We start from the raw sequence: 27,848 nt of genomic DNA on the forward strand, positions 1-27,848 counted from the left end.
AAATAAACGTGGATTTTTAAAGAAAATTTTATCAAGGACCTTTACACAAATAAACGTGGATTTTTGAAGAAAATTTTCTCAAGGATCTTTACACAAAAAAACGTGGATTTTTAAAGAAAATTTTCTCAAGGACCTTTACACAAATAAACGTGGATTTTTAAAGAAAATTTTCTCAAGGACCTTTACACAAATAAACGTGGATTTTTAAAGAAAATTTTCTCAAGGACCTTTACACAAATAAACGTGGATTTTTAAAGAAAATTTTCTCAAGGACCTTTACACAAATAAAAGTGGATTTTTAAAGAACATTTTCTCAAGGACCTTTACACAAACAAACGTGGATTTTTAAAGAAAATTTTCTCAAGGACCTTTACACAAATAAACGTGGATTTTTAAAGAAAAATTTCTCAAGGAACTTTACACAAATAAAAGTAAATTTTTACAGAAAATTTGCTCAAGAAACTTTACACAAATAAACGTGGATTTCTAAAGAAAATTTTTTTAAGGACCTTTACACCACTAATCATGGATTTTTAAAGAAAATTTTCTCAAGGACACTTTGCACAAATAAAAGTAAATTTTTACAGAAAATTTGCTCAAGGAACTTTACACAAATAAACGTGGATTTTTAAAGAAAAATTTCAAGGACCTTTACACAAATAAACACGAATTTTTAAAGAAAATTTTCTCAAGGATTTTTACACCCCTAAACTTGAAATTTTGAAGAAAATTTCTCCATGGAAGACTTCCATAAGAGGTTTGTATAGTAAAGAGGGCCTCGAATAAAGACTTCTATGTGTAAGAAGACCTCCATAGGAAGCTTCTATATGGTAGACAAATTCCATATGTGATATAATGCCTCCATGTTATATATGTGCATCGAAAAACTCCCTAGAAAATTACTTTGTTATAGTTGTAGATGTAGGCCATAGAATAGAAGATCTCTGTAAGCTGTAAAGGAGAAGATGCCCTTTGTTGATTACTTCAACCTCTAAATAAATACATAAATTTCCAAACATAAACAAAAGCGCTATAAAACAATGCGTAAGAGCTATAATTAACACCTAAATTCAAATTACATTTTTGAGTTTGGTTGTTTGTTTGTTTGTATAATGACGATGATCATAAAAGGGGAAACTCTTGAGGTGAATTTAAGCGTTTTGCGTCCGCTGTTTTAGAGTCAAGTGCTTGTGTTGCTGCTACAAAACGACAGCAATTCAGTTGCAATAAAATCTAAACCTCAAAGGACATCAAACAGCGGCATTGTGGCTCCACTTCAACAGCAGCGAGCATTGTTTTGGAAAAATACCGGAATTTTAATAATAAAAAGCAAAAGCAACAAAAACTTTATTAGAGATTGTAATCTGAGGTGGTTGGCTGGCTACTGTCTTGTTACTCATTTGTCTCAGTTGGCGACCATCTACCAAAAGGGGTAATCAGGCAAAAGTAATAATTTTTCTTAATTATGTGACATCAGATAATTAAAAGCACATTTCGAATAAATGACGGCAAGGGACGAATGTCTAATAAAACACAATAACCTGTTTGGGTTCCATTGAGAATACTCAATTAAAGCGATGGGCATTCTTAGGAGAAGTATATTTTAAATTGCCATTTAAAAAACTAGGATTTAAAGATTGTCATTAGTATTAGAAAACTCACACGTCGCATATCCACAAGGTAGCTTTTTAATTATCTTCTCATTGCTATGTTTTATTTAATATTTTTGAATTAACCCCTTTTGCATTTCACCCACAATATTTTGCTTATATTTTTTTTTTTTTTGCCTCAATGGTTTAACTAAATATTGGCAAATAGTGAGTTCAAATATCCCCACCAAAAGTTCAATACTTGATTGTGTTATTTTTGCCCTTGAGCCATAGTTTTTTATTTAATTTTTTCATTTTGGTTGGATGGCTGGCTTTGGTAATTTGTTAAAGTTTTCATCCGGCCATATGAAGATGAACCGTGGGGAGGTGTTTGGTGTTTTCATGGCGATATTTAGTTTCTTGTTTACCATTCGGCTTGCACAAATGTTTTCGATTTTTGCTTCATTTTTGAAGCCATAATAATTGTTTTATGACTATTTTTTGGGGCGATATTGTTTTGCTACTGGCTGGCAAGCTGAATGTTTGTCCGACAGCTTGGCTGGCTGTTTACTTGTTAGTCCTTGCACCCACTCATGCCCACTCATGGCCATAAAAAACGGCATCGACAAATTCATTCACTTTTGCCTTTCATTTATGGCGGCTACAAGTTTTAAAGTGTTTTTCTATTGTTGCTATTGTTGTAGTTTCTTCTTCACATGCCATGACCATGGCAAATATAATCCTTGTGTGTTGAAGGTCTAATTCATGGCCATAATAATTCATAGGATTTTTATCTTTGACTATGAAAATGAATAAGAAATGAAATAAAAAATTATTTTCAAAGAGTTTTGAAAGAGTTAAAGATTTGTAAAAAGCTGTGGTTTTTGCTTGCCAATTCTTTGGTAATTTTACTTTTTTTGTTATTCTGCTTTGTGGTATTGTCTATATTTTTGGCCATAAAGCGTATTATCGTAACTATTTTGTCATTTATTGCGATTCCAGACAACTTGGAAATGTCAGCGTTTTTATAATGGAGATAAGATAAAAAAATTTTTTCAAGGCCATTTGCAGAAAATGAGATGTGAGAGCCTTTTGTGGCATTTAATAATGCAAGAAGGATAATTTCCTCCTCAGTAGAGGTGTCTAACAACAGAAGACCTTCATAAGAGGCTTCTAAGTGATACAAAGTATCCAAAGAAAGGACCAACCTGACATTAGGGTTGGATTTTCAAGGGATATTTTGTGAAGATCCATTCTCCCAATAGAGGTGGAGGTCTTCTATTCTATAGAAGCCTCCTACGGAGAGAATAGAATATCTACGTAGGAGGCTTCTATAGAATAGAAGAGCTCCGTAGGAGGCTTCTATAGAATAGAAGAGCTCCGTAGGAGGCTTCTATAGTATAGAAGAGCTCCGTAGGAGGCTTCTATAGAATAGAAGAGCTCCGTAGGAGGCTTCTATAGTATAGAAGAGCTCCGTAGGAGGCTTCTATAGAATAGAAGAGCTCCGTAGGAGGCTTCTATAGAATAGAAGAGCTCCATAGGAGGCTTCTATAGAATAGAAGAGCTCCGTAGGAGGCTTCTATAGAATAGAAGAGCTCCGTAGGAGGCTTCTATAGAATAGAAGAGCTCCGTAGGAGGCTTCTATAGAATAGAAGAGCTCCGTAGGAGGCTTCTATAGAATAGAAGAGCTCCGTAGGAGGCTTCTATAGAATAGAAGAGCTCCGTAGGAGGCTTCTATAGAATAGAAGAGCTCCGTAGGAGGCTTCTATAGAAGAGAAGAGCTCCGTAGGAGGCTTCTATAGAAGAGAAGATCCAGGTAGGAGGCTTTTATAGAATAAGAGAACTCCATAGGAGGCTTTTATAGAATAAGAGAACTCCGTAGGAGGCTTTTATAGAATAAAAGAACTCTTTAGGAGGCTTTTATAGAATAGAAGAACTCCGTAGGAGGCTTCTATAGAATAGAAGAACTCCGTAGGAGGCTTCTATAGAATAGTAGAACTCCGTAGGAGGCTTCTATAGAATAGAAGAACTCCGTAGGAGGCTTCTATAGAATAGAAGAACTCCGTAGGAGGCTTTAATAGAATAAGAGAACTCCGTAGGAGGCTTTTATAGAATAAAAGAACTCTTTAGGATGCTTTTATAGAATAGAAGAACTCCGTAGGAGGCTTTTATAGAACAAAAGAACTCTTTAGGAGGCTTCTATAGAATAGAAGAACTCCGTAGGAGGCTTCTATAGAATAAAAGAACTCCGTAGGAGGCTTTTATAGAATAAGAGAACTCCGTAGGAGGCTTTTATAGAATAAAAGAACTCTTTAGGAGGCTTTTATAGAATAGAAGAACTCCGTAGGAGGCTTCTATAGAATAGAAGAACTCCGTAGGAGGCTTCTATAGAATAGTAGAACTCCGTAGGAGGCTTCTATAGAATAGAAGAACTCCGTAGGAGGCTTTAATAGAATAAGAGAACTCCGTAGGAGGCTTTTATAGAATAAAAGAACTCTTTAGGATACTTTTATAGAATAGAAGAACTCCGTAGGAGGCTGCTATAGAATAGAAGAGCTCCGTAGGAGGCTTCTATAGAATAGAAGAACTCCGTAGTAGGCTTCTATAGAATAGAAGAACTCCGTAGGAGGCTTCTATAGAATAGAAGAACTCCGTAGGAGGCTTCTATAGAATAGAAGATCTCCGTAGGAGGCTTCTATAGAATAGAAGATCTCCGTGGGAGGCTTCTATAGAATAGAAGATCTACGTAGGAGGCTTCTATAGAATAGAAGACCTCCGTGGGAGGTTTCCATAGAATAGAAGACCTCCTTAGGGGGCTTCTATAGAATCGAATATCTTCGTAGAAGGCTTCTATAGAATAGAAGACCTCCGTAGGAGGTTTCTATAGAATAGAAGACCTCCGTAGGAGGCTTCTATAGAATAGAAGATCTCCGTAGGAGGTTTCTATAGAATAGAAGACCTCCGTAGGAGGTTTCTATAGAATAGAAGACCTCCGTAGGAGGTTTCTATAGAATAGAAGACCTCCGTAGGAGGCTTCTATAGAATAGAAGACCTCCGTAGGAGGCTTCTATAGAATAGAAGACCTCCGTAGGAGGCTTCTATAGAATAGAAGACCTCCGTAGGAGGCTTCTATAGAATAGAAGACCTCCGTAGGAGGCTTCTATAGAATAGAAGACCTCCGTAGGAGGCTTCTATAGAATAGAAGACCTCAGTAGAAGTAGATTTCTTTAGAAACAAAACTTTTTGTTATTTCACATTCGCAGCAGGTACTGCTTTGGTTCTATGGCATTGTCTATTGAACGATTAAAAAACACCGCTATCATCTCATGGCTAAATCTTGGTTTTATTACAATATTTGCCTATATTATGACCTTTTTTAATAAAAAACTAATAATTTATGTATGTTACTACATAAATAAAGGAATTCCATATCTTTATTTGCCCAAAACAACAACAATTCATTTAGGCAATCCTTTCTACTTGTGTGTTTATAATCCAGCAATTTGCACAGATTTTGATTGTCAAAATTATTGTTGGTTGCTTGGTGAAACTGATTTCCTTTTTTTGCATCTCTGTGTGCGTCCTGGCAGCATTGACAACCAAGCAAAGGGTTAACCACAAATGCCAGGCTGTGAAGGGTATTATCTGTTTGGAAATTACGATTTTTGCTTAAACAACCAATTCAGGACAACAAAACGGACAAAAGGAATAAAAAGCAGCAGCAACAACAACCACAAAGGCAACAAAAAATCAGTTGTAGAAAATCAACAAACAAATAAATGTCAACACAACAAAAATTTCTATAAATCAAATTATAATTGCCACTGATAACAGCCGAGCAAAACTGGAAAAACCGCAATGGCCAAAAAATCCCAAATCAACGAACAGAGACACACACCGCGATACCCCACAAAATATATTGGATAACCCCCTATAGCCACCCCTCTTCAACATTGTCTTTGTGTGCAGAAAGAAAGGGTTTCAACGCTTGACACTCTTTTTTATCGCGCTACAAAAGTAGGCGTCATTCCTTTCCTTTCGTTTTTGTGATTTTTTTTTTCTTCGTTGCAAATAAATGCCGACAAAACCACATAAAATTAACAATGGAAAGTGTCAAAATACAGCAACTACTTTTCAACAAAATACGATTATTTGCACAGTGTAGAGGAAAAAAGGCAATGTAAACGAATAACAACAACTGGCATAGGGAGAAAAAGCCGAAAGAAATACGCGTTAAATAGATAAACTTTTGAACTGTGCCACACCATTTTTGAACACGAATGGGTGTAGCCCGCTAAAGAGTGATACGACATTAAAATTGCCAAAATCTTAGAGTTACAGGAAGGAAGAATCAAAGCGACCACATTTGGTGGCATGCTGGTGTTTTTTCTATTTTTTTTAAGAAGGGTACACTCGAGAAAATTTTGAGTGTTAATTTCCCTAGAATAGAGAACTTTCATATGATAATTTTATCGAATAAAAGGCCTTCATAAGGGGCTTCTAAATACTAGGAGGATTCTAGAATAGAAGGCTTGCTTGTTTAAAAGAAGTTTTTTAAATTACTTTCAGAAAGAATTTTGGAGCATTAGGCGTGTATGTTTAAAGGAAGTTTCTTAAAGGACTTTCCGAAGGACTTTAGAACATTAGGCGTGGTTGTTTAAAGGAAGTTTTTAAATTACTTTCAGAAAGACTTTTGGAGCATTAGGCGGGTATGTTTAAACGAAGTTCCTTAAAGGACTTTCAGAAGGACTTTTAGAGCATTAGGCGTGGGTGTTTAAAGGAAGTTTTTTAAAGGACTTTTAGAGCATTAGGCGTGGATGTTTAAAGGAAGTTTTTTAAAGGACTTTTAGAGCATTAGGCGTGGATGTTTAAAGGAAGTTTTTTAAAGGACTTTTAGAGCATTAGGCGTGGATGTTTAAAGGAAGTTTTTTAAAGGACTTTTAGAGCATTAGGCGTGGATGTTTAAAGGAAGTTTTTTAAAGGACTTTTAGAGCATTAGGCGTGGATGTTTAAAGGAAGTTTTTTAAAGGACTTTTAGAGCATTAGGCGTGGATGTTTAAAGGAAGTTTTTTAAAGGACTTTTAGAGCATTAGGCGTGGATGTTTAAAGGAAGTTTTTTAAAGGACTTTTAGAGCATTAGGCGTGGATGTTTAAAGGAAGTTTTTTAAAGGACTTTTAGAGCATTAGGCGTGGATGTTTAAAGGAAGTTTTTTAAAGGACTTTTAGAGCATTAGGCGTGGATGTTTAAAGGCAGTTTTTTAAAGGACTTTTAGAGCATTAGGCGTGGATGTTTAAAGGAAGTTTTTTAAAGGACTTTTAGAGCATTAGGCGTGGATGTTTAAAGGAAGTTTTTTAAAGGACTTTTAGAGCATTAGGCGTGGATGTTTAAAGGCAGTTTTTTAAAGGACTTTTAGAGCATTAGGCGTGGATGTTTAAAGGAAGTTTTTTAAAGGACTTTTAGAGCATTAGGCGTGGATGTTTAAAGGAAGTTTTTTGAAGGACTTTTAGAGCATTAGGCGTGGATGTTTAAAGGAAGTTTTTTAAAGGACTTTTAGAGCATTAGGCGTGGATGTTTAAAGGAAGTTTTTTAAAGGACTTTTAGAGCATTAGGCGTGGATGTTTAAAGGAAGTTTTTTAAAGGACTTTTAGAGCATTAGGCGTGGATGTTTAAAGGAAGTTTTTTAAAGGACTTTTAGAGCATTAGGCGTGGATGTTTAAAGGAAGTTTTTTAAAGGACTTTTAGAGCATTAGGCGTGGATGTTTAAAGGAAGTTTTTTAAAGGACTTTTAGAGCATTAGGCGTGGATGTTTAAAGGAAGTTTTTAAAGGACTTTTAGAGCATTAGGCGTGGATGTTTAAAGGAAGTTTTTTTAAAGGACTTTTAGAGCATTAGGCGTGGATGTTTAAAGGAAGTTTTTTTAAAGGACTTTTAGAGCATTAGGCGTGGATGTTTAAAGGAAGTTTTTTAAAGGACTTTTCGAAGGACTTTTAGAGCATTAGGCGTGGATGTTTAAAGGAAGTTTTTTAAAGGACTTTCCGAAGGACTTTTAGAGCATTAGGCGTGGATGTTTAAAGGAAGTTTTTTAAAGGACTTTCCGAAGAACTTTTAGAGCATTAGGCGTGGATGTTTAAAGAAAGTTTTTTAAAAGACTTTCCGAAGGACTTTTAGAGCATTAGGCGTGGATGTTTAAAGGAAGTTTTTTAAAGGACTTTCCGAAGGACTTTTAGAGCATTAGGCGTGGATGTTTAAAGGAAGTTTTTTAAAGGACTTTCCGAAGGACTTTTAGAGCATTAGGCGTGGATGTTTAAAGGAAGTTTTTTAAAGGACTTTCCGAAGGACTTTTCGAGCATTAGGCGTGGATGTTTAAGGGAAGTTTTTTAAAGGACTTTCCGAAGGACTTTTAGAGCATTAGGCGTGGATGTTTAAAGGAAGTTTTTTAAAGGACTTTCCGAAGGACTTTTAGAGCATTAGGCGTGGATGTTTAAAGGAAGTTTTTTAAAGGACTTTCCGAAGGACTTTTAGAGCATTAGGCGTGGCGTAGGGGATGGAAGATACCAAGGAACGGTCCTGACCGGTTTTAACATGGCAAAGCCCAGGATTTATCTTGGTCCCTCTTTCATCCCAAGTGGACACTGACCTCCCCGTGGTGTCACCTGGGGAACTGCCTTTAACACCCGTTAAAGGTAGTGAGCTAACATGTGCCGCGCGTTCACCCATAAGAACGTTAAAAACTTGGGTTTGGGCGTCGGGTTAGTAACCCTCCCCTAGAAAAAACAGCCTACTATGAAAAAACGAAAGAAAAGAAAAACAAACCCCTCTAAAGTTGACGAACCCCGCAAACGTTTTAAGGACCATGATCTGCGAATCTGCACCTGGAATGTTCGCACTCTTTATAGAGAAGGTGCAGTCTTCGCATTGGCAGACGTACTTGAAAAGTACAAGACCGATATTACTGCCATACAGGAAATACGATGGATTGGGAAAGGCGTCACAACAACACCTAAAGGTGACGCACTGTATTATAGCTGCCATGACGTAAAGCATGAGTTTGGTTGTGGATTCGTAGTTAGTCGGAGACTAAAACATCTGGTATCCAGCTTCACCCCAGTGAATGAAAGACTTGCTGCAATTCGAATAAAAGCTAAATTCTTCAACATCAGCTTTATTTGCGCTCATGCTCCCACTGAAGAAAAGGACGAACAGACCAAAGATATATTTTACGAGTGCTTAGAAGAAACATATGACCGTTGCCCTGCCCATGACATTAAAATCATTCTAGGCGATTTTAATGCCAAAATTGGAAAGGAGAATATCTTTGGCCCAACAGTCGGGAAATTCAGTCTCCACAGTGAAACATCTGACAATGGTATGAGACTGATAGACTTTGCAGCTGCAAAAAACATGGTAGTTAGCAGTACCAGATTTAATCATCTCGATATTCATAAGGGCACCTGGCTGTCTCCAGATCAGAAAACAAGAAACCAAATTGATCATGTTGTGATAGATGGAAGACATTCATCGAGCGTGTTGGATGTACGATCGTTCCGAGGCGCAAACATTGATTCGGACCACTACCTTGTTGCAGCAAAGGTACGCACCCGCTTAAACGTAGCAAACAAAGTACGAGCAGACACAACACGAAAGTTAGACATCGGTAAGCTGCAATCACAACAGATAGCCACAGCATATTCCACTCAACTAGCCCAATTGCTTAATCAAAGCCCTCCTCATCCCGATAACATATCAGCGCAATGGCAAAGCATTGCCCACTCCATGCAAACAGCCGCAAAATCCATACTTGGATACCAGAGACCTCCACCAAGGAATCCATGGTATGATGAGGAGTGTCGTGCTGCCACCGAAGAGAAAAATGCGGCATATAAGGCTACTTTACAATCCGTAGCAACGCGTAGCGCACGAGAGAGATACAGGGAGAAAAGGAGAGAGGAGAAACGTCTTTTCCGCAGGAAAAAGAGAGAGATGGAAAAGCGGGAGTGTGAAAAAATCGAGATGTACAGGAGCCAGAATGAAGTCCGAAAATTCTACCAAAGAGTCAAGCATCAAACTGATGGCTTTGGTACAGGCACATCCTCCTGTAGAGACCAGCAAGGTAATTTGGTAACTGATACAGATAGTATACTCAGGATATGGAAAGAACATTTTTCAAATCTGTTGGTATCCAATAGCAGCGAAGAAGACGAAGATACCACAGTCCCAATCCCAGAAGATGGTATTGAATGTATACTGCCCAGCCAAGATGAGGTAAAGACAGCAATAAATCGGCTGAAGAATAATAAGGCAGCAGGGGCCGATGGCTTACCAGCCGAGCTGTTCAAAACCGGAGGCGACACGCTGATAAGGTGTATTCATCAGCTAGTTAGCACCATCTGGCAGGAAGAACGAGTACCCGACGATTGGAACCTGAGTATCCTGTGCCCCGTCCACAAGAAGGGAGATAAGACTGTATGCTCTAACTATAGGGGCATAAGTCTACTCCCTATTGCCTACAAGATCGTGTCAGGGATATTGTGCGAACGACTAAAGCCAATGGTCAACGAGATTATTGGACCATACCAATGCGGCTTTAGACCTGGCAAGTCCACCATTGACCAGATATTTACCCTGCGGCAAATCCTGGAGAAGACCCAAGAGATGCAGATCGACACCTACCACCTTTTTGTCGATTATAAAGCAGCCTTCGACAGTCCGCTGCGCTCAAAGGTATTCCAAGCCATGTCTGAATTTGGTATTCCCGCAAAGCTCATCCGGCTTTGTAAAATGACTTTAACTGACACGAGGTCCTCAGTTAAAATAGGAAAGAACCTCTCCGAAGAGTTTGGTACCAAAAGAGGTTTCAGACAAGGAGACAGCCTTTCGTGTGACCTCTTCAACATCCTGCTAGAAAAGGTTATACGAGAGGCAAACGTCAAAAGAAGTGGCACAATCTACACCAATAGTCACATGTTACTTGCTTATGCTGATGATATAGACATCATGGGTCGATCAGTAAAAGAAGTAACTGATACCTTTATAAAGGTCGAAGGAGAATCTGCTAAAGTGGGTCTGGCGGTAAACGGTGAGAAGACCAAGTTGATGGTGTCGACGCGCAATGCGTCCATTGAGCTCGGACCGACTGTGGAAGTTGGTTCCTATAATATTGAGGTAGTAAAAGACTTCGTCTACCTCGGCACCTCCGTCAACACAACAAACGACATCAGTTGTGAAATAAAAAGAAGAATTGTATTGGCCAACAGATGCTACTTTGGATTAAGTAAGCAGTTTAAAAACAAAGCCACATCTCGTCAAACAAAAATAACGCTCTACAAAACACTGATACTACCCGTGCTGATGTATGGCTCCGAAGCCTGGGTACTTGCGCAAGCAGACATGGCAGTGCTTGGTGTGTTTGAGAGAAAAATTCTTCGAAAGATCTACGGACCAATCTGCGTTGACGGTGAATATCGACGTCGCATGAACCACGAGCTGTATCTGCTATACAACGACATGAATATTGTTAAACGTATGGATTTTTAAAGGAAGTTTTTTAAAGGACTTTCCGAAGGACTTTTAGAGCATTAGGCGTGGATGTTTAAAGGAAGTTTTTTAAAGGACTTTCCGAAGGACTTTTAGAGCATTAGGCGTGGATGTTTAAAGGACGTTTTTTAAAGGACTTTCCGAAGGACTTTTAGAGCATTAGGCGTGGATGTTTAAAGGAAGTTTTTTAAAGGACTTTCCGAAGGACTTTTAGAGCATTAGGCGTGGATGTTTAAAGGACGTTTTTTAAAGGACTTTCCGAAGGACTTTTAGAGCACTAGGCGTGGATGTTTAAAGGAAGTTTTTTAAAGGACTTTCCGAAGGACTTTTAGAGCATTAGGCGTGGATGTTTAAAGGACGTTTTTTAAAGGACTTTCCGAAGGACTTTTAGAGCATTAGGCGTGGATGTTTAAAGGAAGTTTTTTAAAGGACTTTCCGAAGGACTTTTAGAGCATTAGGCGTGGATGTTTAAAGGAAGTTTTTTAAAGGACTTTCCGAAGGACTTTTAGAGCATTAGGCGTGGATGTTTAAAGGACGTTTTTTAAAGGACTTTCCGAAGGACTTTTAGAGCATTAGGCGTGGATGTTTAAAGGAAGTTTTTTAAAGGACTTTCCGAAGGACTTTTAGAGCATTAGGCGTGGATGTTTAAAGGAAGTTTTTTAAAGGACTTTCCGAAGGACTTTTAGAGCATTAGGCGTGGATGTTTAAAGGAAGTTTTTTAAAGGACTTTCCGAAGGACTTTTAGAGCATTAGGAGTGGATGTTTAAAGGACGTTTTTTAAAGGACTTATAGAGCATTAGGCGTGGATGTTTAAAGGACGTTTTTTAAAGGACTTATAGAGCATTAGGCGTGGATGTTTAAAGGAAGTTTTTAAAGGACTTTCCGAAGGACTTTTAGAGCATTAGTCGTGGATGTTTAAAGGAAGTTTTTTAAAGGACTTTCCGAAGGACTTTTAGAGCATTAGGCGTGGATGTTTAAAGGAAGTTTTTTAAAGGACTTTTAGAGCATTAGGCGTGGATGTTTAAAGGAAGTTTTTAAAGGACTTTCCGAAGGACTTTTAGAGCATTAGGCGTGGATGTTTAAAGGAAGTTTTTAAAGGACTTTTAGAGCATTAGGCGTGGATGTTTAAAGGAAGTTTTTTAAAGGACTTTTAGAGCATTAGGCGTGGATGTTTAAAGGAAGTTTTTAAAGGACTTTCCGAAGGACTTTTAGAGCATTAGGCGTGGATGCTTAAAGGAAGTTTTTAAAGGACTTTCCGAAGGACTTTTAGAGCATTAGGCGTGGATGTTTAAAGGAAGTTTTTTAAAGGACTTTCCGAAGGACTTTTAGAGCATTAGGCGTGGATGTTTAAAGGAAGTTTTTTAAAGGACTTTCCGAAGGACTTTTAGAGCATTAGGCGTGGATGTTTAAAGGAAGTTTTTTAAAGGACTTTCCGAAGGACTTTTAGAGCATTAGGCGTGGATGTTTAAAGGAAGTTTTTTAAAGGACTTTCCGAAGGACTTTTAGAGCATTAGGCGTGGATGTTTAAAGGAAGTTTTTTTAAAGGACTTTCCGAAGGACTTTTAGAGCATTAGGCGTGGATGTTTAAAGGAAGTTTTTTAAAGAACTTTCCGAAGGACTTTTAGAGCATTAGGCGTGGATGTTTAAAGGAAGTTTTTTAAAGGACTTTCCGAAGGACTTTTAGAGCATTAGGCGTGGATGTTTAAAGGAAGTTTTTTAAAGGACTTTCCGAAGGACTTTTAGAGCATTAGGCGTGGATGTTTAAAGGAAGTTTTTTAAAGGACTTTCCGAAGGACTTTTAGAGCATTAGGCGTGGATGTTTAAAGGAAGTTTTTTAAAGGACTTTCCGAAGGACTTTTAGAGCATTAGGCGTGGATGTTTAAAGGAAGTTTTTTAAAGGACTTTCCGAAGGACTTTTAGAGCATTAGGCGTGGATGTTTAAAGGAAGTTTTTTAAAGGACTTTCCGAAGGACTTTTAGAGCATTAGGCGTGGATGTTTAAAGGAAGTTTTTTAAAGGACTTTCCGAAGGACTTTTAGAGCATTAGGCGTGGATGTTTAAAGGAAGTTTTTTAAAGGACTTTCCGAAGGACTTTTAGAGCATTAGGCGTGGATGTTTAAAGGAAGTTTTTTAAAGGACTTTCCGAAGGACTTTTAGAGCATTAGGCGTGGATGTTTAAAGGAAGTTTTTTAAAGGACTTTTACAGCATTAGGCGTAGATATTTAAAGGAAGTTTTTTAAAGGACTTTTACAGCATTAGGCGTGGATGTTTAAAGGAAGTTTTTTAAAGGACTTTTACAGCATTAGGCGTAGATGTTTAAAGGAAGTTTTTTAAAGGACTTTTACAGCATTAGGCGTGGATGTTTAAAGGAAGTTTTTTAAAGGACTTTTCGAAGGACTTTTAGAGCATTAGGCGTGGATGTTTAAAGGAAGTTTTTTAAAGAACTTTCCGAAGGACTTTTAGAGCATTAGGCGTGGATGTTTAAAGGAGGTTTTTTAAAGGACTTTCCGAAGGACTTTTAGAGCATTAGGCGTGGATGTTTAAAGGAAGTTTTTTAAAGGACTTTCCGAAGAACTTTTAGAGCATTAGGCGTGGATGTTTAAAGAAAGTTTTTTAAAGGACTTTCCGAAGGACTTTTAGAGCATTAGGCGTGGATGTTTAAAGAAAGTTTTTTAAAGGACTTTCCGAAGGACTTTTAGAGCATTAGGCGTGGATGTTTAAAGGAAGTTTTTTAAAGGACTTTCCGAAGGACTTTTAGAGCATTAGACGTGGATGTTTAAAGAAAGTTTTTTAAAGGACTTTCCGAAGGACTTTTAGAGCATTAGGCGTGGATGTTTAAAGGAAGTTTTTTAAAAGACTTTCCGAAGGACTTTTAGAGCATAAGGCGTGGATGTTTAAAGGAAGTTTTTTAAAGGACTTTTCGATTGACTTTTAGAGCATTAGGCGTGGATGTTTAAAGGAAGTTTTTTAAAGGACTTTCCGAAGGACTTTTAGAGCATTAGGCGTGGATGTTTAAAGGAAGTTTTTTATAAAGGACTTTTAGAGCATTAGGCGTGGATGTTTAAAGGAAGTTTTTTATAAAGGACTTTTAGAGCATTAGGCGTGGATGTTTAAAGGAAGTTTTTTATAAAGCACTTTTAGAGCATTAGGCGTGGATGTTTAAAGGAAGTTTTTTATAAAGGACTTTTAGAGCATTAGGCGTGGATGTTTAAAGGAAGTTTTTTATAAAGGACTTTTAGAGCATTAGGCGTGGATGTTTAAAGGAAGTTTTTTATAAAGGACTTTTAGAGCATTAGGCGTGGATGTTTAAAGGAAGTTTTTTAAAGGACTTTCCGAAGGACTTTTAGAGCATTAGGCGTGGATGTTTAAATGAAGTTTTTTAAAGGACTTTCCGAAGGACTTTTAGAGCATTAGGCGTGGATGTTTAAATGAAGTTTTTCAAAGGACTTTCCGAAGGACTTTTAGAGCATTAGGCGTGGATGATTAAAGGAAGTTTTTTAAAGGACTTTCCGAAGGACTTTTAGAAAATTAGGCGTGGATGTTTAAAGGAAGTTTTTTAAAGGACTTTCCGAAGTACTTTTAGAACATTAGGCGTGGATGTTTAAAAGAAATTTTTTAAAGGACTTTCCGAAGGTCTTTTAGAGCATTAGGCGTGGATGTTTAAAGGAAGTTTTTTAAAGGACTTTCCGAAGGACTTTTAGAACATTAGGCGTGGATGTTTAAAGGAAGTTTTTTAAAGGACTTTCCGAAGGACTTTTAGAAAATTAGGCGTGGATGTTTAAAGGAAGTTTTTTAAAGGACTTTCCGAAGGACTTTTAGAAAATTAGGCGTGGATGTTTAAAGGAAGTTTTTTAAAGGACTTTCCAAAGGACTTTTAGAGCATTAGGCGTGGATGTTTAAAGGAAGTTTTTTAAAGGACTTTCCGAAGGACTTTTAGAGCATTAGGCGTGGATGTTTAAAGGAAGTTTTTTAAAGGACTTTCCGAAGGACTTTTCGAGCATTAGGCGTGGATGTTTAAGGGAAGTTTTTTAAAGGACTTTCCGAAGGACTTTTAGAGCATTAGGCGTGGATGTTTAAAGGAAGTTTTTTAAAGGACTTTCCGAAGGACTTTTAGAGCATTAGGCGTGGATGTTTAAAGGAAGTTTTTTAAAGGACTTTCCGAAGGACTTTTAGAGCATTAGGCGTGGATTTTTAAAGGAAGTTTTTTAAAGGACTTTCCGAAGGACTTTTAGAGCATTAGGCGTGGATGTTTAAAGGAAGTTTTTTAAAGGACTTTCCGAAGGACTTTTAGAGCATTAGGCGTGGATGTTTAAAGGACGTTTTTTAAAGGACTTTCCGAAGGACTTTTAGAGCATTAGGCGTGGATGTTTAAAGGAAGTTTTTTAAAGGACTTTCCAAAGGTCTTTTAGAGCATTAGGCGTGGATGTTTAAAGGAAGTTTTTTAAAGGACTTTCCGAAGGACTTTTAGAGCATTAGGCGTGGATGTTTAAAGGAAGTTTTTTAAAGAACTTTCCGAAGGACTTTTAGAGCATTAGGCGTGGATGTTTAAAGGAAGTTTTTTAAAGGACTTTCCGAAGGACTTTTAGAGCATTAGGCGTGGATGTTTAAAGGAAGTTTTTTAAAGGACTTTCCAAAGGTCTTTTAGAGCATTAGGCGTGGATGTTTAAAGGAAGTTTTTTAAAGGACTTTCCGAAGGACTTTTAGAGCATTAGGCGTGGATGTTTAAAGGAAGTTTTTTAAAGGACTTTCCAAAGGTCTTTTAGAGCATTAGGCGTGGATGTTTAAAGGAAGTTTTTTAAAGGACTTTCCGAAGGACTTTTAGAGCATTAGGCGTGGATGTTTAAAGGAAGTTTTTTAAAGGACTTTTAGAAAATTAGGCGTGGATGTTTAAAGGAAGTTTTTTAAAGGACTTTCCGAAGTACTTTTAGAGCATTAGGCGTGGATGTTTAAAAGAAATTTTTTAAAGGACTTTCCGAAGGTCTTTTAGAGCATTAGGCGTGGATGTTTAAAGGAAGTTTTTTAAAGGACTTTCCGAAGGACTTTTAGAACATTAGGCGTGGATGTTTAAAGGAAGTTTTTTAAAGGACTTTCCGAAGGACTTTTAGAAAGTTAGGCGTGGATGTTTAAAGGAAGTTTTTTAAAGGACTTTCCAAAGGACTTTCAGAGCATTAGGCGTGGATGTTTAAAGGAAGTTTTTTAAAGGACTTTCCAAAGGACTTTTAGAGCATTAGGCGTGGATGTTTAAAGGAAGTTTTTTAAAGGACTTTCCAAAGGACTTTCAGAGCATTAGGCGTGGATGTTTAAAGGAAGTTTTTTAAAGGACTTTCCGAAGGACTTTTAGAACATTAGGCGTGGATGTTTAAAGGAAGTTTTTTAAAGGACTTTCCGAAGGACTTTCAGAGCATTAGGCGTGTATGTTTAAAGGAAGTTTTTTGAAGGACTTTCCAAAGGACTTTTAGAGCATTAGGCGTGGATGTTTAAAGGAAGTTTTTAAAGGACTTTCCAAAGGACTTTTAGAGCATTAGGCGTGGGTGTTTAAAGGAAGTTTTTTAAAGGACTTTCCAAAAGACTTTTAGAGCATTAGGCGTGGATGTTTAAAGGAAGTTGTTTAAAGAACTTCCCGAAGGATTTTTAGAGCATTAGCCGTGTATGTTTAAAGGAAGTTTTTAAAGGACTTTGCGAAGGACTTTTAGAGCATTAGGCGTGATGTTTAAAGGAAGTTTTTTAAAAGACTTTCCGAAGGACTTTTAGAGCATAAGGCACGGATGTTAAAAGGAAGTTTTTTAAAGGACTTTCCGATTGACTTTTAGAGCATTAGGCGTGGATGTTTAAAGGAAGTTTTTAAAGGACTTTCCGAAGGACTTTTAGAGCATTAGGCGTGGATGTTTAAAGGAAGTTTTTGAAAGGACTTTCCGAAGGACTTTTTGAGCATTAGGCATGGATGTTTAAATTATTTTTCTTAAAGGACTTTCAAAAGGACTTTTAGAGAATTAGGCGTGAATGTTGAAAGGAAGTTTCTTAAGGGACTTTCCGAAGGACTTCTAGAGCATTAGGCGTGAATGTTTAAGGGACGTTTTTTAAAAGACTTTCCAAAGGACTTCTAGAGCATTAGACGTGGATGTTTAAAGGAAGTTTTTTAAAGGACTTTCCGAAGGACTTTTAGAGCATTAGGCAGATTTTAAAAGGTAACAGACTATTTAGCATGGACTTTTAAAGACCCTATTTTGAAGTATTTCCAGAGATTTAAGCGTGGCCTTTTTGAAGGACAGGAATTATTTTTCATCATATTCAAGGTCCCTTAAAGCATCAAGTCGCTGTAAAAAGATTTTTAGAAGGGCTTTTTAAATTGTCTTTCCGCTTTAGAACGAAACTGTTGAGGTGTTGCTGTCTATAAACCGCTCTTCTGCATGGACTTATATTTTAAAAGGGTCTTCTACGTATAGAATAATATTTTCGGATCATTGTTAAAGGACTTAAAGTTTTTTTTTTTTTTTTTTTTTGAGTAATAAGTATGGACCTAAGAAAGCAAATCTTCAAGGACATTCAAGTCGAAGTGGAATAATTATTTAGAATGAGTAATATATAATAACAATATTTCCATTGCGAACAATTATGTAGAGGAGTTTGTATATGTAAAAATCACATCTGGAGATATTTGTATACACACCCACTTTAGATTAATTTTTGTATGCAGAGTGAATTTTCGACCTATATAATACCAGCTGCAATCTGTAAAAGACCTGTTTAAGATTCAAATTATAAACTATCCATTTTGAAGACTTCCGGTGAATGTAAGAACAACTTACAGGTCATTCTATTTATAAACGCTCAGCTTGGATGGACTTTAATTTAGAGAGGATCTCCACTCGGCAATACATCAGCCTTTATCTAAAATAGGCCCCTTAAGAAATCATACTATATAATACTTCTTTAGAATGACTTCTATTGATATGTTCAAACTACAGGCGTTACCTTAGAAGGTCTTTCATATCGTCTATATGTTGTCTATATATGCCCCGAAAGGCGTGGATTTGTAGATAGGTGTTACATGGTTGAAATAATATGGATATGTTGCTGATATAACGCCGAGGGTTTCTTTTCACTGCTGTAGCAAAGATTATTAATCATTTTAATATATTCAGGCTAATAATCTTCTTCAAAAATTAACATTCCATTTTTTTCTGAGCGTACCTGAGGAAGTCTATTCCACCAATACACCCATTTACTGTGGATATAATTTGCATGGGTTAAGAAAAATTTATCGCTCATATGGAAGAAAAAAAAATAAAGTTGGTAACAAACTCTATTTTTATCGCAGGAAAAAATGTGTGATTTTCCGTTTTTTTAATGGCATTTCTTGGCAAATATTTGCCAAAATCACATAAAAATTTATTGTGTTCGATATGAATGAAGAAGGGACTGTTAAGCAAAAAATATAAAAAAAAACATTATTTAAATGGCACATAAAATTTGCTTTATAAAAGGGCGGAGAAAGGGATATCAAGCAAATAGTTTTTCACAAATAGATAATTTATAAAAAGACATGGAAATGAAAGAAGGAATAAGCAACAGATAAATAAGATCTGAACATGGAATGGAGGGACTTTGTTACCACCAATTGGCTCTGGAAGCGAACTGAAGGGAAGGTGATTATGTTACAAAATATTCCTAGGGAGATTTCGTTATAGCCAGCCAGTTGGTAGAGCTTCTTAAGGGAAGAGTAATTATTTTTTTTAATAAACCCCTTAAACATGTATAAAGATATTAAAATAAATATTTTTTATGGTTTATTTATCTTAATTTGCAAAAGGGTTTCTGTTTCCTCTTCAGTAATACTCTGGAGATAAACTTTGCAAATATTTTAAATTCCCTAAGTTCGAAATGGATTTCTTGAACCCTAAAGTTATTTGAATTTCATATAAGCTAAACCTACTTTTCAAAGTAGAAATGAAATAGTTGATTTCTACTTTGAAAAGTATACATTTTCTTATTCATTGGTAAATATGTGGCAAACAAACGAATTCGATTAACCAACCGTTTGCAATTTAACCAAACCGAACACAAAAAAAAAACATAAAATAGCAAAATAGAAATACATAGAACCAAATCAAATACAAAACTCCAACGTTCTACATTATAAACCCCGGAAGCTATGCCAATATAAATGAATTGTTGCTGTATATGGTTTTCGATGCTATACTTGCATACAACTCTATTCCCCATTTGCCAATTTAAATTTCACTTTTCCAAGAGAGCTGAGGTTGATTGTTATTATTTGTCTCACAACTGTTTCGTTTGATACATACATACACATACAAATATATATGAGTGATTTCATAGAGGGCAAGATTTGGGGTTAAGATAGTCGATTGAAAAATATCTTTAAAAAATCCACGTTCGATGAAAGAATTTTTTTTTTTAAATCCACGTTCGATGAAAGAATATTTTTAAAAAATCCACGATGGATGGCCTAATGAAAAAATATATATTTTAAAAAAATCCAACATTGATGGCACGATGAAAAATATTTTTTAAAAAATCTACTTTTAATGGTCTGATGAAAAAAAATTTAAAAAAAATCCAGGTTTGAAGAAAAAATATTTTTTAAAAAATCCACCCTTGATGAAAAAATATTATTTAAAAAATCCACGTTTGATGGCCTTATGAAAAATAATTTTTAAAAAATCCAACCTTGATGAAAAATATTTTTTAAAAAATCCAACCTTGATGAAAAATATTTTTTAAAAAATCCAACCTTGATGAAAAATATTTTTTAAAAAATCCACCCTTGATGAAAAATATTATTTAAAAAATCCACGTTTGATGGCCTGATGAAAAATATTTTTTAAAAAATCCACGTTTGATGGCCTGATGAAAAAATATTTTTAAAATATCCACGTTTGATGGCCTGATGAAAAATATTTTTTAAAAAATCCACGTTTGATGAAAAATATTTTTTAAAAAATCCACGTTTGATGAAAAATATTTTTTAAAAAATCCACGTTTGATGAAAAATATTTTTTAAAAAATCCACGTTTGATGAAAAATATTTTTTAAAAAATCCACGTTTGATGAAAAATATTTTTTAAAAAATCCACGTTTGATGAACAATATTTTTTAAAAAATCCACGTTTGATGAAAAAATATTTTTTAAAAAATCCACGTTTTATGGTCTGATGAAAAAATATTTTTTAAAAAATCCACGATCTATGGTCTGATGAAAAAATATTTTTTAAAAAATCCACGTTTTATGGTCTGATGAAAAAATATTTTTTAAAAAATCCACGTTTTATGGTCTGATGAAAAAATATTTTTTAAAAAATCCACGTTTTATGGTCTGATGAAAAAATATTTTTTAAAAAATCCACAATCTATGGTCTGATATAAAAATATTTTTTAAAAAATCCACGTTTGATGGTCTGATGAAAAAATATTTTTTAAAAAATCCACGTTTGATGGTCCGATGAAAAAATATTTTTTAAAAAATCCACTTTTGATGGTCTGATGAAACAATATTTTTTAAAGAATCCACGTTTGATGGTCTGATGAAAAAAGAGTTTTTTAAAAAATGCACGTTTGATAGTCTGAGGAAAAAATATTTTTTTAAAAAATCCACGTTTGATGGCCGGATGAAATTTTTTTTTTAAAAAATCCACGTTTGATGGTCTTAGGAAAAAACAGTTTAATAAAAAAATCCACGTTTGATGGTCTTATGAAAAAATATTTTTTAAAAATTCCACGTTTTATGGTCTTATGAAAAAATATTTTTTTATAAAAACCACGTTTAATGGCCTGATGAAAAAATATGGGGAACAAATAATTTTTAAAAAATCCACGCTTGGCGGCCTGATGAAAAAATATTTTTTAAAAATTCCACGTTTGATGGCCTGATGAAAAAATATTTTTTTATAAAAACCACGTTTAATGGCCTGATGAAAAAATATGGGGAACAAATAATTTTTAAAAAATCCACGTCTGATGGCCTGATAAAAAAATATTTTTTACAAAATCCACGTCTGATGGCCTGATAAAAAAATATTTTTTACAAAATCCACGTCTGATGGCCTGATAAAAGAATATTTTTTACAAAATCCACGTCTGATGGCCTGATAAAAAAAAATTTAAGAATCCACGTCTGATGGCCTGCTAAAATATTTTTTGAAAAATCCACGTTTGATGATAAAATATTATTAAAAAATCCACGTTTGATGAAAAAATATTTTTAAAAAATCCACGTTTGATGAAAAAATATTTTTTTAAAAATCCACGTTTGATGAAAAAATATTTTTAAAAAATCCACGTTTGATGAAAAAATATTTTTTTAAAAATCCACGTTTGATGAAAAAATATTTTTTAAAAAATCCACGTTTGATGAAAAAATATTTTTTTAAAAATCCACGTTTGATGAAAATTTTTTTTTAAAAAATCCACGTTTGATGAAAAAATATTTTTTTAAAAATCCACGTTTGATGAAATTTTTTTTTAAAAAATCCACGTTTTATGAAAAAATATTTTTTTAAAAATCCACGTTTGATGAAAAAATATTTTTTTAAAATCCACGTTTCACAGTGGTTCCGCCCGTGGACAAAAATCGAAAAAGTGATGGCGACAAATTTTATTGCGATTGAAATAAATATTGTCTAAACATATCAAATTTTTAACATCCAGCCTTATTTTTGTAAACTAACAGCGGTTATACGCCAAGTTAAGTCGAAGAAGTTGTGATTTGTATGTGAGCCCTTAAAAACGAAAAATACATCCGCAAAGCATTCGTAGGTTATGAGTAAAATTATAAAAAATTGGAGAGGTAAATGTGCAATTTTCAAAATGAAACTTATAGGCGATGGCATCGGCAATATTTTTACGAAAAAACAAATTCATAATTCGTTTTCTAACTTCATTAAAAATAAATTCTTAATAAATGACTTTTTCTGCTATTTTTAATATAATTACTATTAATTTAGGTTGAGTTTTACTAATGTTGTGAGCATTTGTGAGTTTCGAAATTTTTTTTAGAATGCAGGGAAAAGTCTCTAGTTTACGACTAAAAAAAGTCCAGCTGCCCCCATCTGCCACCCGCTATGTTAAACCTCTTATACCACGTCCGGAAAATCATCAAAATTCCGAAAATCGGGAGATATGTTTATATGGGAGCTATTCCTAAACTTGGACCTATACTGAACATTTTTGGCAAGGAGGTATTTTGTTCACTCAGAACTCAAAATGCAAAATTACAGCCAAATCGGTTGGAAAATGTGGGTAAAATCGTCAAAATTCCGAAAATCGGGAGGTACGTTTATATGGGGGCTATACCTAATCGTAGGCCGATATTGACCATTTTTTGCATAGAGGTATTTGGTTCACTCATAACTCAAAATGCCAAATTACAGCCAAATCAGTTGGAAAATTTCGCTAAAATTGTCAAAATACCGAAAATCTGAGGGTACATTTATATGGTGGCTATATATAAAAGTGGACCTACATTGAATATTTTTTGCAGGGTTGTAGTTTATTCACTCATAACTCAAAATGCAAAATAACATCCAAATCGGTTGGTTAATTTGGCCAGAATCGTCAAAATACCACAAATCGGGCGGTACCTTTCTATGGGAGCTATACCCAAATGTGGACCTACATCCACTAAAAATGGTTTTCTATCTTTTTGGCTTGTTGTAAACCTATGTTTAAAATTTGGAGGCGGTAGCTGGATTAGAACTATTTTTGGCACTCTTTTCCATACAAGTGGGACCACTGTGCGTTTGATGAAAAAATATTTTTTTAAAAAATCCACGTTTGATGAAAAAATATTTTTTAAAAAATCCACGTTTGATGAAAAAATATTTTTTAAAAAATCCACTTTTAATAAAAAAATATTTTTTAAAAAATCCACGTTTGATGAAAAAGTATTTTTTAAAAAATCCACGTTTTATGAAAAAATAATTTTGAAAAAAATCCAAGTTTAATTTAAAAAAAAATATTTTTTACAAAAAATCCACTTTTGATGAAAAAATATTTTTTTAAAAATACACGTTTGAAAAAAATAGTTTTTAAAAAATTTCACATTTGATGAAAATATGTTTTTATAAAAATCCACGTTTGATGAAAACGTATTTTTAAAAAATCCACTTTATATGAAAAAGTTTTTTTTAAGTCTACTTTTAATAAAAAATATTTTTTCATCACAAAATACGTTTGAAAAGGACATCTTCGTCATATGGTTTGCTAGAAACATTTTGAGAATTTTAAAATTATGGATCAAATGCTTGGAATCTATGCCTAATACTTCTTATGATACAAATGTTCAGTAGCGGCCATCCTAAGCAACTCAGTTATTTCCGTAGAAATCCCCCCTCCAAAAAGAAACAAATAAAATGTCTTTTCCAATTGAGAAATATTTCCACGCTTAAGAAGTTAAATATCTCATATATTACCACTTCGTTCCTAGCATACCCAAGACTATGTTAAACGTTGAATGGTAAACTCAGCTCGTATAGAGTATTCATACGCACTGGGGAGCGTTTAATTCTAATTGTTCTGTTTGTTTGTTAATACTCGATGGCCATGAGCCATGAGCGCACACAGTACGACGTAGGGTACGACATACAGATATACTCGGGCAATACAAACAAATACAAATTTACCTCTATATTAACACATGTATGTATGTTCGTTCACCCACTCAAAGGCACACACCAATAGCCACAAGATGTGATAAACAACAACATTGACACATACGCTAATACAAACACACACGAACGCACAACTTGATATGCCAAATGGAGTGTAGATGAAGTAAACAAACAGTAAGCCATAAATTCACACAATGACACCCACCCACAAATATAAATATGTATATGTCCAAACGTTCCGTGTTTATATATACCAAAAATGAACACACGTATATATAAACATCTATAAAAACAAATCTCATCAAACGTTAAGGAAATTCTCCAAAACATAAAGAAATGCAATTCATTTTCCTCGATGGAAAATGGTGGAGTGTGGGGAGAGAAGAGTCTTTCTGCATATTTCCCTTTACTAGCAAACTGGGTTTTCCGTTTATAGCATTTTTCTATTCTGCTGTTTTGTTTTCTTAATTCCCTTTTCCTATTTCCATTTATGGCTTGTGTTCATTAGAATGTTGTTGCTATTGCTGTTGATTTTATTTGCTCCTGTAAATAGGGACCGGTTGGCTAGTAGTTGGTGAAATGAAAAACAAATATCTACAAGAGGTTCACGCACTTTTCGCCAATTTGAAGAAGGGAGGGTGAAGCAAAATTAATTTAAATTTGTTTATGATTGGAAGGAAGTTATTTATAGGGGAAAATGGTTGGGAAAACAGCGATTAGGTCTAAAAATGTTGGTGGCTAAAGATCATAGCAAGGTGCAACCCTGAAAGTATCTATCATGCTTGATTTGCCGACAATCATGGTCGTAACCTGTTAGCCGTCGTCCTCTACTTCAAGAATTTTCTGCTTGACACCATAAAACATGGCTGTTCCCTCTCTCGAGCAAATTTTTTATCTTGTTCCTACTTCAATTCAAGAATTCTACTGGCCAAGTGCTTTTAAAAACCTTTAACAACCATTCAATAGAAAAAGCTTAGGTTTAGGCACCGTGTTGGTATCATATGTTGTCATAGACTATGTTCCCACAAACAAACATGAGTGCAACCTGATTCATATTAGTTCAGTGTTATGGGTTCTTCTTTGTATAGTCGAAGCCGATCTGCGAGTCCAGATACAGCACTTGTAGATAAGCTTTACATGGATAAAATAATACGCTGAAGAGTATATTTGCCACCGTTAAAAACATGATGGCCTATGATTCGAACCCGGACATTCACTGTCCTAGATGGATGTGGTAAGCATCCGTTAGTGTCACAACTGGGTAAAAACTCGTATCATACATACGCGAGGAAGTACACTACTTAAAAACACCGACAAACCGAAACTACAACGGGAATGCCTGCGCCCTATACAGAGGTGATGTAGTTCACGCAACGGCGAAAGCTCTTCCAAAGTGAGGGACTGATATTTTCAACTTTCAGGAAGTGGGATAAAATGGAAAACACTACAACTTAATAGTTGATGCAATATTTTATTTAAAAGGCGGCTGAATCGCATCGCTACAGGAAAGGTAGATACAATCTGGATAAAAAATATTATTGTGTAAAGTAGTCCTTAGTCTTATTAAAAACATATATAAACATCACTATTTTAAAAGTCTTCTACTGATAAAATTCACTTTACTCGCATATATAAAAGAGCTTTATAGGGATTTCTATAAAACCCTATAATGCTCTTCTATATACTTCAAAGTGTCATGCATAGAAATAGGGTCTTTATAGAGCCTCCAATAGACAGAATAACTTTTAAAGGGTCTTCTAAGGATACAACGTCCGTGGAAGGTTTTCTGTAGATAGAAGAACTTCATACCATCTTCATATGTATATCGTTGGATTAACGACTTTTCAAAAACCCTCAGAAAATTAAAAGATCAATAGGGTATTTTAATATCATTCATAGGATCTTTTATAGATAGCCTTCGTAAGAATGAAGAGCTTTATGGGAAAACGATGTGATGGTCTTTTGTAAGAAGACCAGGTTGACTTCTATAAGAAAAATAACGATTGGTCTTCTCTAGTGTCTCTAGTGATCTTCCCTATGAAGTTGTCTTTTTTTATGACGACCTGCTAGTCTTCCCTAAGGGTCTTCTCTGCGAATCGTGGTGGTCTTTCTATGAAAATCTGGTGGTCTTCTCCATGATAATCTGGTGGTCATCTATAAAATGTCGTCGTGTATTTTGTAAGAAGATCTGGTGTCATCCTGTAAGAAGAAGACCAGGTAGTCTTCTTTAAGAAGCACACCGGTTCTCGTCTGTAAGAAGAAGGCCTGGTGGTCGTCTGTAGGAAGAAGGCCTGGTGGTCTTCGGCAAGAAGAAGACACAGCGGTCTTCAGTAACAAGGATACCTTGTAGTCTTCTGGAAAAAAGTCCTGGTTGCCTTCTGTAAGAAAAAGACCTGGTAGTCATCTGTAAGGATAAGGGCCTGTTTATGTATGTATGTCGATAAGAAAATGAATGCGTAAGAAAAAATACCAAATTTGAATGTGTTTTTCAAATTTGTTTTTGTTTTGAAGCAAAAGCAAAGGAAATAATATTTCCAAAACTAAAGTTTGGGTGTGTTTCATGCTCACACATTTTCATTTCGAAATACATAAACTGGGGGTAAGACCTGACGGCCTTCTGTAAGAAGAAGATTTGGGGTTTTTCTGTAAGATGAGGACATGGTGGTCTACAAGAACAAGAAATATTAGTCATCTGTAAGAAGAAGAGCTGACATTTTTCTGTAGCTTCCTGGTGATCTTCTCTAGAAAAAATCCTGGTTGTCTACTGTAGAAGAGGACCTGGTGGTTTTCCGTAAGAAAAGGACCAGGTGGTCTTCTGTAGAAAAATACCTAATGGTATTTTGTAAAAAATTACCTGGTGGTCTTCCGTAAGAAGAAGGCCTGTTGGTCTTCTGTAAGAAGAAAACTTCTAGTATTCTTTAGACAAAGAAGAACTGTTGTTCTTCTGTAGAAGAAGCCCAGGTGGTCTTCTGTTTGGAGGAGAAATGTTGGTCTTCTGTGAGAAGATCTTGTGGTATTCTGTGGAAAAATACCTGGTGGCCTTCTGTAAGAAAAAAAGCAGAGTGGTTTTCTGTAGAAAAAGACCTGCTTCTCTTCTGTAAGAAGTAGGCCTAGTAGAATTCTCTATGTACACTTAGTTGTCTTCTTTATGTAGTTTTAGTAGTCTTCATTATGAAGACCGGGTTGCCATTATGAAGACCGGGTTGTTTTCTCCATAAAGAGTTTTTGGTCTTATCTATGAAGATCTTCTGTATGAAGACTTGATACTCTTCTCTACGAAGACCTTGAAATCTTCTCCATGAAGACCTGGTGGTCTTCTCTATACAGACCTGTTGGTATAATCTATAAAAACTGGAGGTCTTCTCTATGAAGAAGGTATTCTCTATGTAGATCTGCTGGTATTCTCTATGAAGACGTGATGGTCTTCTCTATGTAGACCTGTTGTTCTTCTCAATGACGACCCGATGGTCCTCTGTATGAAGACCTGGTGGTCTTCTGTATGAAGACCTTGTGGTCTTCTCTATGAATACCTGGTGACCTCTATTTAGACCTGTCTGTCTTCTGCAAAAGAAGAAAACCTGTTTGTCTTTTGTAAGGAGAGGACCTGTTGGTCTTCTGTAGCAAGAAGATCTGTGAGTCGTCTGTAGAAGAAGAAGTAGAATTGGTGGTCTTGTGTAAGAAATAGAATTGTGATAAGAAGACCTGGTGGTCTTCTCTAGAAAGAGCGAGTGATCTTCTCTTTAAAGACCGGATGGTCTTCTCTATGAAGATCTAGTGATCTTCTCTATTAATACCTGGTGATGTTCTCTTTTAAGAGCTGGTGTATTCTCAACGAACCTAATTGTTTTCTCTATGAAGGCTTCGTGGTCGTCTCTATGAAGACCTGGCGGTCTGCCCTGGAGATCTTCTCAATGAAGATCTGGTGGTTTTCTCAATGAAGATCTGGTGGTTTTCTCTATGAAGACCTTGTGGTCGTCTCTATGGATAGCTGATGGTGTTATCCATGAAAACCTGGTGGTCTTCTCTATTAACACCTGGTGGTCTTCTCAATGAAGATCTGGTGGTTTTCCCTATGAAGACCTGGTGGTCGTATCTAC

The sequence above is a fragment of the Musca autumnalis genome, unplaced genomic scaffold (assembly GCF_047663935.1).
Source record: "Musca autumnalis isolate F117 unplaced genomic scaffold, ASM4766393v1 scaffold_5, whole genome shotgun sequence".
In the NCBI taxonomy this organism is placed as follows: domain Eukaryota; kingdom Metazoa; phylum Arthropoda; class Insecta; order Diptera; family Muscidae; genus Musca; species Musca autumnalis.